Raw genomic sequence first — 8,091 nt, 5'->3', positions numbered from 1 at the left:
TGGCTGCTCTCTAAAGTGTTGCTGAAGAGAACACTGAACTTTCCACGTACACAACCATGATACACTCCATGGATCCTTTGGTCTTTCTCTGTGTTAGCAACATATTATTATTATGTGGTGTGTAGATAGCTACTAAAGAACAAATAAGAAATAAATAAAAATAAACTGATATTTACTTGTTTTATAAGTAAATATGTCATCATGAGCTATGTGTGCCAGGTAATGAAGTTGGAAGATACTGTAATGATTAATCATTACTTTATTATTTCTAAAGTCAGTCATTCCTGACTAAGTGAAAGCAGCAGTGACCATAACATACTAGAACTTGTAAATGTTGTAAAGTCAAAATATTAGTAATAAGAAATCAAAACATGTTGTATATAATATTATGATGAATAAAATATTGAAAAAAGCTTCTTTTACAATACTTTGAAAGACATAAATGTTAAGAATGGAACTTTGTGCAACTTTTCCATGCTTTAGGTCACACGAGTGACTAATCCTGGAGTAATCAGTAATAGAGTAAAAAGATTTTCACAGTTTTTAGGCTGTGAAGTGGATCTGAGTTAATCAGGAACTCTTTTTGAAGAAAATGAGTTGTTATTTTCTTAAATATTCTTTTGATGATTGACTTTTTACATTAAAGTCATAGGGATATATGTGTGATACATCAGCCTGTTCCTATTTTGTTCCTAACTCATTCTTTAGCACAATGTTTATTAATCTTATGTGTATTGCATCTCTTTATTAATCCTTTGTCACTTATTACAAGCTCCAGCAGTGTTAAAATGAACAAAGTGCATCAAATGAAAATATTTTTTTCTGGTTTGCATTTCTCCTCAAAGTTCTTCAAAGAAACTTCATTTCCTCTACTTGCTCCGTGCAGTGGCTTGCTTCAAAGAAAGTGCCTCTTTAGGTGCCAGCATGACTATATCTTTGTAGCAAAGAGTTTATAAGTGCTGCATTTGTGCTGCAACGCCTGGTAAGAATATGTTGACAAGAAGCACTCTGTGGGTGCATTCATGCATTTTGTGTCAAAGAGTGGGGCAAAGCGATTTACTCCTCCCGTATGCTTCAAACACATTACAGACCCTGTCTTTTCTCTGTCAGTAGGTGCCAAAGAAAAGCCAGTTTTACAATGACAAGAGCCAGTGGTTACATGACATCCCTAAAATCTGGAGCCTGACATTAATGCCTTTAATACAAGGCTTAGAGTGTGCTTCTTAGCCCCCTCATCCTTACTATGTTAGAAACTTAATAGAATAGGTTACTTTAGTCTTGGAAATATGAGTTATAAGATAAGATAAGATAACCTTTATTAGTCCCACATGTGGGAAATTTGTTTTGTCACAGCAGGAAGTGGACAGTGCGAAAGTTATATGGCAAAAATTAGAACACAATAAGAATAAAATACTGTACACAACTGTACAGAATAGAATAAAATAAAATACTATATACAGTAGAATAAATAGAATAAAATATACAATAGGATAAAAATAGAATACAATACAAATACTCTTTATACAACTGAGGAAAAATACAACTTTGTCAGAAAAAGAGTATTGCACTTAGTGTTATTGCACATGTGTGGATGTGTGTGACAGCAGTGGGGAGGATGTCATCATCTACCCACTTTAGAAAAAACAGAATTAGGTCCCAAGTCCGATTCCGTCTTAATTGACACCATCCTGCTACTAGAACTGCAATTAAGGTGCCTTCTTACACAGGCTTCATGCTCTCTCGTTTTAAAAAGTACTAGAAATATGAATGTTTTTTTTAAGTTAGGCAAATTGTTAAATAAAATGTACATAAAGAAAGTTAATGGGAAAAGTAGGGGATTGTAGTGAATGTGACATCACAGCACCCCCCCCCCCCCAGCCCCACACACCACCTGGTATTACATCAAAACCCCTAACATATTATATTATATTATATTATATTATATTATATTATATTATATTATATTATATTATATTATATTTGGGGTTTTGGTGTCAGACAAGTAACGCCAGGTGGGCCGTTAAGTTCTAAACCTTGATAGCTTTGGTTATAGTGTTGTTAACATCTTGTTGATTTTCAATCATGAACCAGTGGAATAACAGAGGGCTGAAGGAAATGGTCTTCTGTCCTTTAGCTGTTAAAGCGAAAATGCTTCTTTTAACCACACTTTCAGCTACAGCTACACACCAGTCGCCTGGTTGAAGTGGTAATAGCCAAAAATGAAGGTCAGATCATTTGGGGTCAAAACTGTAGCTGCAAAAACACATTAGATGATTATCTCTGCAGCTGGTCTTTGAGGGTCACTGCAGTCAGCAGTTAAAACTATCAGTCAGAGGAGAATAAGTTAGCTCTTCCCTGCAGTGGGATTCATCTACAACATTGACAACCACACGAGCAAATGTCATTACATGGACTGAGTGCATACAAATTACAGCATATGGAAAAAAATGTCTTTTAAATTTTCATGACAGCCCTGTGTAGTCTTATGTATGCACGCATGGTCCAACTGCAAACTCCTTACAAAGGGAAGCTTAGTGATGATACCTTGGTATTGCAAGTCCCTTAGCTTAAATTTTTTGAGCGTTGGTAAATGTTTTAATAGTCACAGCTTCTATTCCCTCCAGTATCAAGCTCTCTTTGTCATTCTTTCAAACAATAGCTTTTGTTCTTGGTGTCCAGAATTATTACTCTTGACTGACACCAGCAGACACTTTGTGTGTACATCTTTGACAAAATTGCAGTATATGTGTAGGAGAATGGGTGCCATTAAACACTTTGACAATAATGTCTACTCTAGGTGTTAAGAGTTTCTTAAACTGCAACTCCTTGTCCACTCGATTTCCACATACTGACAAAAGGCAATTAGGAAGGAGCTCAAGTAAAGTGAGGTGACAAGACGAGACTGGAGAAACGACAGGGATAGTGAAAACACAAGCGGAGCAGTGTCTGTTTCTACAACTTCATCATCCCGGCCACTAATTAAGACTAATTAGTAAGCACTAGGGAAACAGGCAGGCTCAAAAAACTTAATTAATGTGAGGACCCATGATGTCTGGGCATAATAGCTTCCTCAGCACCTGCTTAGCACAAGACAGAACATTAACCTACTGTTGCTTGGAGGTCTCTAGACAGTCTGCAGATATCCAGCAGAATTTTTAACTGGCTGGTGCAACCTTTGATTAGCAGTGAGATCTGAGCTGAGCATGCCGTATTCGCACTGATCAGCAGATAAATGGCCTTTACCTATCCGAAACAATAACCTGCCATCATATGCAAGAGCAAAGTTTGGTTTTGTACTGTTGCAATTAAGTTTTATTAAAAGCACACTTGTTTTGTAAATCTGCCCTTTTAAAATTATTCATTGCACACCATCATGATAACTAATTAGCTGGCTCTATAACTGTCAAGACTGTGGAGATGTCATTGAAAAGTGTATACCTTTAGTGTGCAAGTCCACTTCTAATAGGCATTTATTTATTTCTGTGAGAGTTAATCAGCAGATGTTGATAATTATAAAAAATTATTCAACTGAAAAATGTAATATGGCAAAAATCTGTCAGGGCATTAAACATGAGCATATATTTTTGCATATGTTTAGTGAAACTCAGACATGACTGTGAGTCAAGTATTTATATACCTTATGTGAATATATTACAGCTTTAACTGACAAATACTCTTTAAGAAGGAAAAAGACTGAAACTAACAATAAATCTAATCAAAACCAAACTAAATATTTATGCAAAAGAAAAAAGCAAATGTAAAAGGAAAACTCAGATTGTAACGCCGCTCTGCTGCTTGTCCTGCCCTTTAATTGATTCACCTTGAATTTTTTGACACTATATTTAAGCAATGCAGCATCTTGCAAAAAAATCTCAGAGCAATTTTGAGGAAAAGCAAACAAAATTGTTAAGTAATATAAAACAAAATTTATGCACATCGCCGCTAAATTAATTTTCAGTTTTGTAGATTTCAAATAAAAGTTCATCATGAAAAAACTCAGACAACAATGTGCACCGGCAAATGCATTATGGAGCAAGCAGCAAGCAGAAGTTATCGCCAAGGTCAGCAACATTTTTTATTTAATACTTCTAAGATCAAAGTTATTTTACTTTAATACTATAGAGTTTGAAAAACACCAAAAGCACTCAGCATTCTGTCAGTCATAAAACTCTCTATCACCATTTTTTGAAATGTTGAGATTTGAGGTCATGCTGGTGTCAGGTAAGGGCTCCAAGGAGCCTCTCGGTGAGTTGAGTAATGCAGTGGGAGACAAGGTCAAGGAGAGGAGTAGAATTGAGGACAATAATGTTCTTCCCACTGTGTTATCGGGGCCTGACAGACTGCCGAGTCACTGGGAGGCAGCCCTCCTTACAGCTCATTTAGGAAGACATTACACCAAGACATGTTGAGAGGGCACCTGCTGAGTCAACCTTGCTTTGGTACTTACAGACAGGTAGAAAAACATACATAGACAACTGGGCTGGGGAGCACTGCTGTAAAACAGAATCACCGATTAGGGATAGAAGTCCTTGCTACAAGATTTGATATAATAAAACAATCTGACATCGAAGAATTTAAAATGTAAAAACAAAAAGGTATTTTTTCCTAAGAATAAATATCATAGGGACCAATTAAAGTTTCCATGAATATTTCATAAAACTGTTTTTTCCAGGTGTCTATGGAGAACGAATTAATAGGTTAAATTACCAGTTACTGTTCATGTAGATACAATTTGTGGATTGGTTCTTTATGCTAAGCGTAGTTAATTGTCTCTTTGCTGCAGCTCCATATTTAATAATAGAGCGATATTAACAATTTGATGTAGTTTGGTCGCACCTAAGTAAATACTTGTCTTTTACCACTCCCTCTCCTTTATTGGCTGTCCTTTTAACGTAAACATGCAAAAGAGTAAATATCTTGTTCATATTTTGGGGGCTACTCTAGAAATACATCATCAGCACAGACACAGTAGACATTGTGAAAGAGTAAAAGCTATTTATGGAAGAAGCGCATTTTGTAGCTACGGAAAAAATGCGCTGTACAATTCAAAACACAGTTATGAGTATATTCTCCATTTCTGCTAGTAGATGTCCCTATACAACGTGCTAGTCTTTAAAAAAAATAAATCAAAGTTTGTGCACATTTTACAACTAAGAGGAAATAAACAAAGAAATGTGTGCAGTGACAGTTGAAATCGAACTTGAACCCTTTATTGCACCACTGAACCGTGAGCTGACTGCATTATAAAACCCTGTCATTGCATGTAGCTGGAATAAAAACAAGTCTGTGTCTTCAACAAGCTGTGCTAAAGATGAATGTCAGTTTTACAACTTAACACTGCACTGGCAGCTTATGACTATATATATGTCTCTCTCTCTCTCTCTAATATATATATTATCAGTTTTGTGAAGTGACTGGACTGTGCAGTTGTCAGGCTAGCAGTCGAGGATGATGAGATGTTGTGACCTGCTACTAGATGGGAGTGAAACTGTGAGTCTGCACAGTTTGACGCTGGGGATCGTTTCTGACCTCGAAGCAGAGAAACGCGTGCGCTGAGGTGGAGAGGTCGGTGTTATTAGATTGCATTAGATGCAATGTGGCATGCTTCAGTTGCTTGTTTAACACTGAAGAGGGCAGTGGGGACCTCACAGGAGAACGAAAGCTGGTCTTTGATTGACAACGCTGTAGGCTTTAACAAACACAGGGCACAGTGAAATAAGGGCAAAACAGGGAATGGTCGTGAAGAAAGGTGAAACCCAGAGTTCAAATATGCTCAGTGGAATGCCAAAGAAGAGAGAGCAGCTTGTTTCAGACTTAAGACCCACAGGATCCAAGTGGTTGTAGCAATGTTGATGCCTCAGTAATGAGATGAGCCTTATCATAGCTGACACCAAGGTGCTCGACTATGTTAACTTGTTGACCATGTCTAACCCTGATATCCCATAAAACAAATCGGTGCTCATTTTGCAAACTGCTCCAATGTTCTGATAGCCTATTTTTTTCCATTTTTTTCTCATAGTGTGTCTAGCAGTAGGTGACAGGTCTAAACAGGATTTGCATCTGAAAATAGCAGAAATGCGAGCATGTCTCATGCAAGAAAGATGGCACGAAGACTGCAACAGCGAGATAGAGAAAACCAATGCAAAGCACTGCATTTGACCTTGAGAGCAGTGCTGACACAAGAAAGATGACAGACAAGATTAAACTAGATATTTAAAAAGATACAAGTAAGCCATTTAAGACAAGGTCTGATTTAATCAAAATATATTAATATAGATTCAATAAAATATGACATATATTATATACATAAGTTGAAGTATGTTCAAGTCAACTAACAATAATATGCAATCAATTGCCTGAACTGCTTAAAAAAAGATTTTATGCATCTGTTTAGGGTTCTGGAGTCTCTGAACTGCCACACTTTCATCTCTGGCCCAGTTCCTATTTCTTGACCATTGTGTGGCTCAGTCACCCACTGAGCTTGCTGAGCTTGCACACCTGGCTGTCATCAGTCTGTAGTGACAACAAAGTATGTTTTAAAGATAACTTTAACTTGTTTGAGGAGCACAGTGGGCTTTATTGGAGGGGCAGTCTACACTCTAATAGAGCAGATGCTGTTGACGAACATATCTTATAGTTTACAACAGCGGTCCCCAACCTTTTTTGCGCCACGGACCGGTTTATGCCTGACATTATTTTCACGGACCGGCCTTTAAGGTGTCGCGGATTAATACAACAAAATAAAACTAGTACCGGTACCGAAAAAAAGAAGATTTATTCATAACACACGTGAAAAACCGAGTTAACGATAAAAACGATAACAAAATAACGCTGAAAACCAATAAAAACCCTGAAAACCATACATTTCACACCTGAGCCTCAACTCTCGCGGCCCGGTACCAAACAACTCACGGACCGGTACCGGTCCGAGGCCCGGGGGTTGGGGACCGCTGGTTTACAACACTCGCATACTCCATCTTTCTCTGCCCGCTCACACGTACCACCCAACCGCCACAATCACAGATCAAGCACCACTCCCTCAGATGACCTGCCTAGCAGTATCTGATGTCCTCTGGGTCTGAACCATTTGTTGCCACAGTCTAATTACCAATTACAACAGCCTTTGCCTGTTGTAATTGGAAAACAGACTTGTGACCACCACAGTCCCCAAAATCCCAACCCTCTAGAGATTGTTTCTGCTCCGAGACCACTTAAAAATGCACAAATATCAACAAAAAGTATTTTAATTATTAAAAACACAAAGAAAAAAATAACAGGTTCAACTGTACCAAGAAGCACAACAATTAACATTAAAAATAAACATTAGGTAACTCTTTTCTGTTACTGTATGATCAAAAATATTTATTTATTTTGCCTTACAGAAACCTGGCTGCAGCAGGATGAATACTTTAGTTTATATGAATCAACACCAACGAGTCACCAACTGTCAGAATCCTCTTAGCACAGGCTGAGGAGGAGGCGTGGCAGCAGTCTTCCACTCTAGCTTAGCAATAAACCAAACACCTAACCAGAGTTGTGATTCATTTGAAAGCCCTACTCTTAATAATGTTAACCCTATCTAAATAATAATGATAAAACAGACTTTTTAAAATCTGATTTAGAACTCAGTACATTTAAAATAACTATATTGGGTGATTTTAACTTACCGGTACATACTTAAAATAACATGTTACACCAGCCTTTCATTTATTATAGGTCTCATTTGGTTTTTCTCGCAATGCAAACGAGCCAAATCAACATGTTATTCACACTCTGGATCTTCTCCTGACTTATGCCCTAAAAACTGAACATTTACCAGTTTTTCTTAAAAACTGTCTGTCTTACAAAGAGTCAGAGGTCTGTTGAGCCAAGTATTCCTTTAACTAGTATTGACTTCATTGATTTCTTTACTAATAAAATGTTAACCACTAGGGAAAAAATATTCACAATCACCCACAAACAAATCATTAAATACAGAAACATTAATAACAGCTTAAATTTATTGACTCTTTCTTTCCTATGAAGCTTTCTTGACTAACTCAATTAATTTCTTCCTCTTAATCATCAACATATTTGTTAAGCCCCATTGCT

The sequence above is a fragment of the Perissodus microlepis genome, chromosome 8 (assembly GCF_051167445.1).
Source record: "Perissodus microlepis isolate ML-2025 ecotype Zambia chromosome 8, ASM5116744v1, whole genome shotgun sequence".
NCBI classification, from domain to species: domain Eukaryota; kingdom Metazoa; phylum Chordata; class Actinopteri; order Cichliformes; family Cichlidae; genus Perissodus; species Perissodus microlepis.
Note: the sequence above shows the minus strand (reverse complement) of the source record.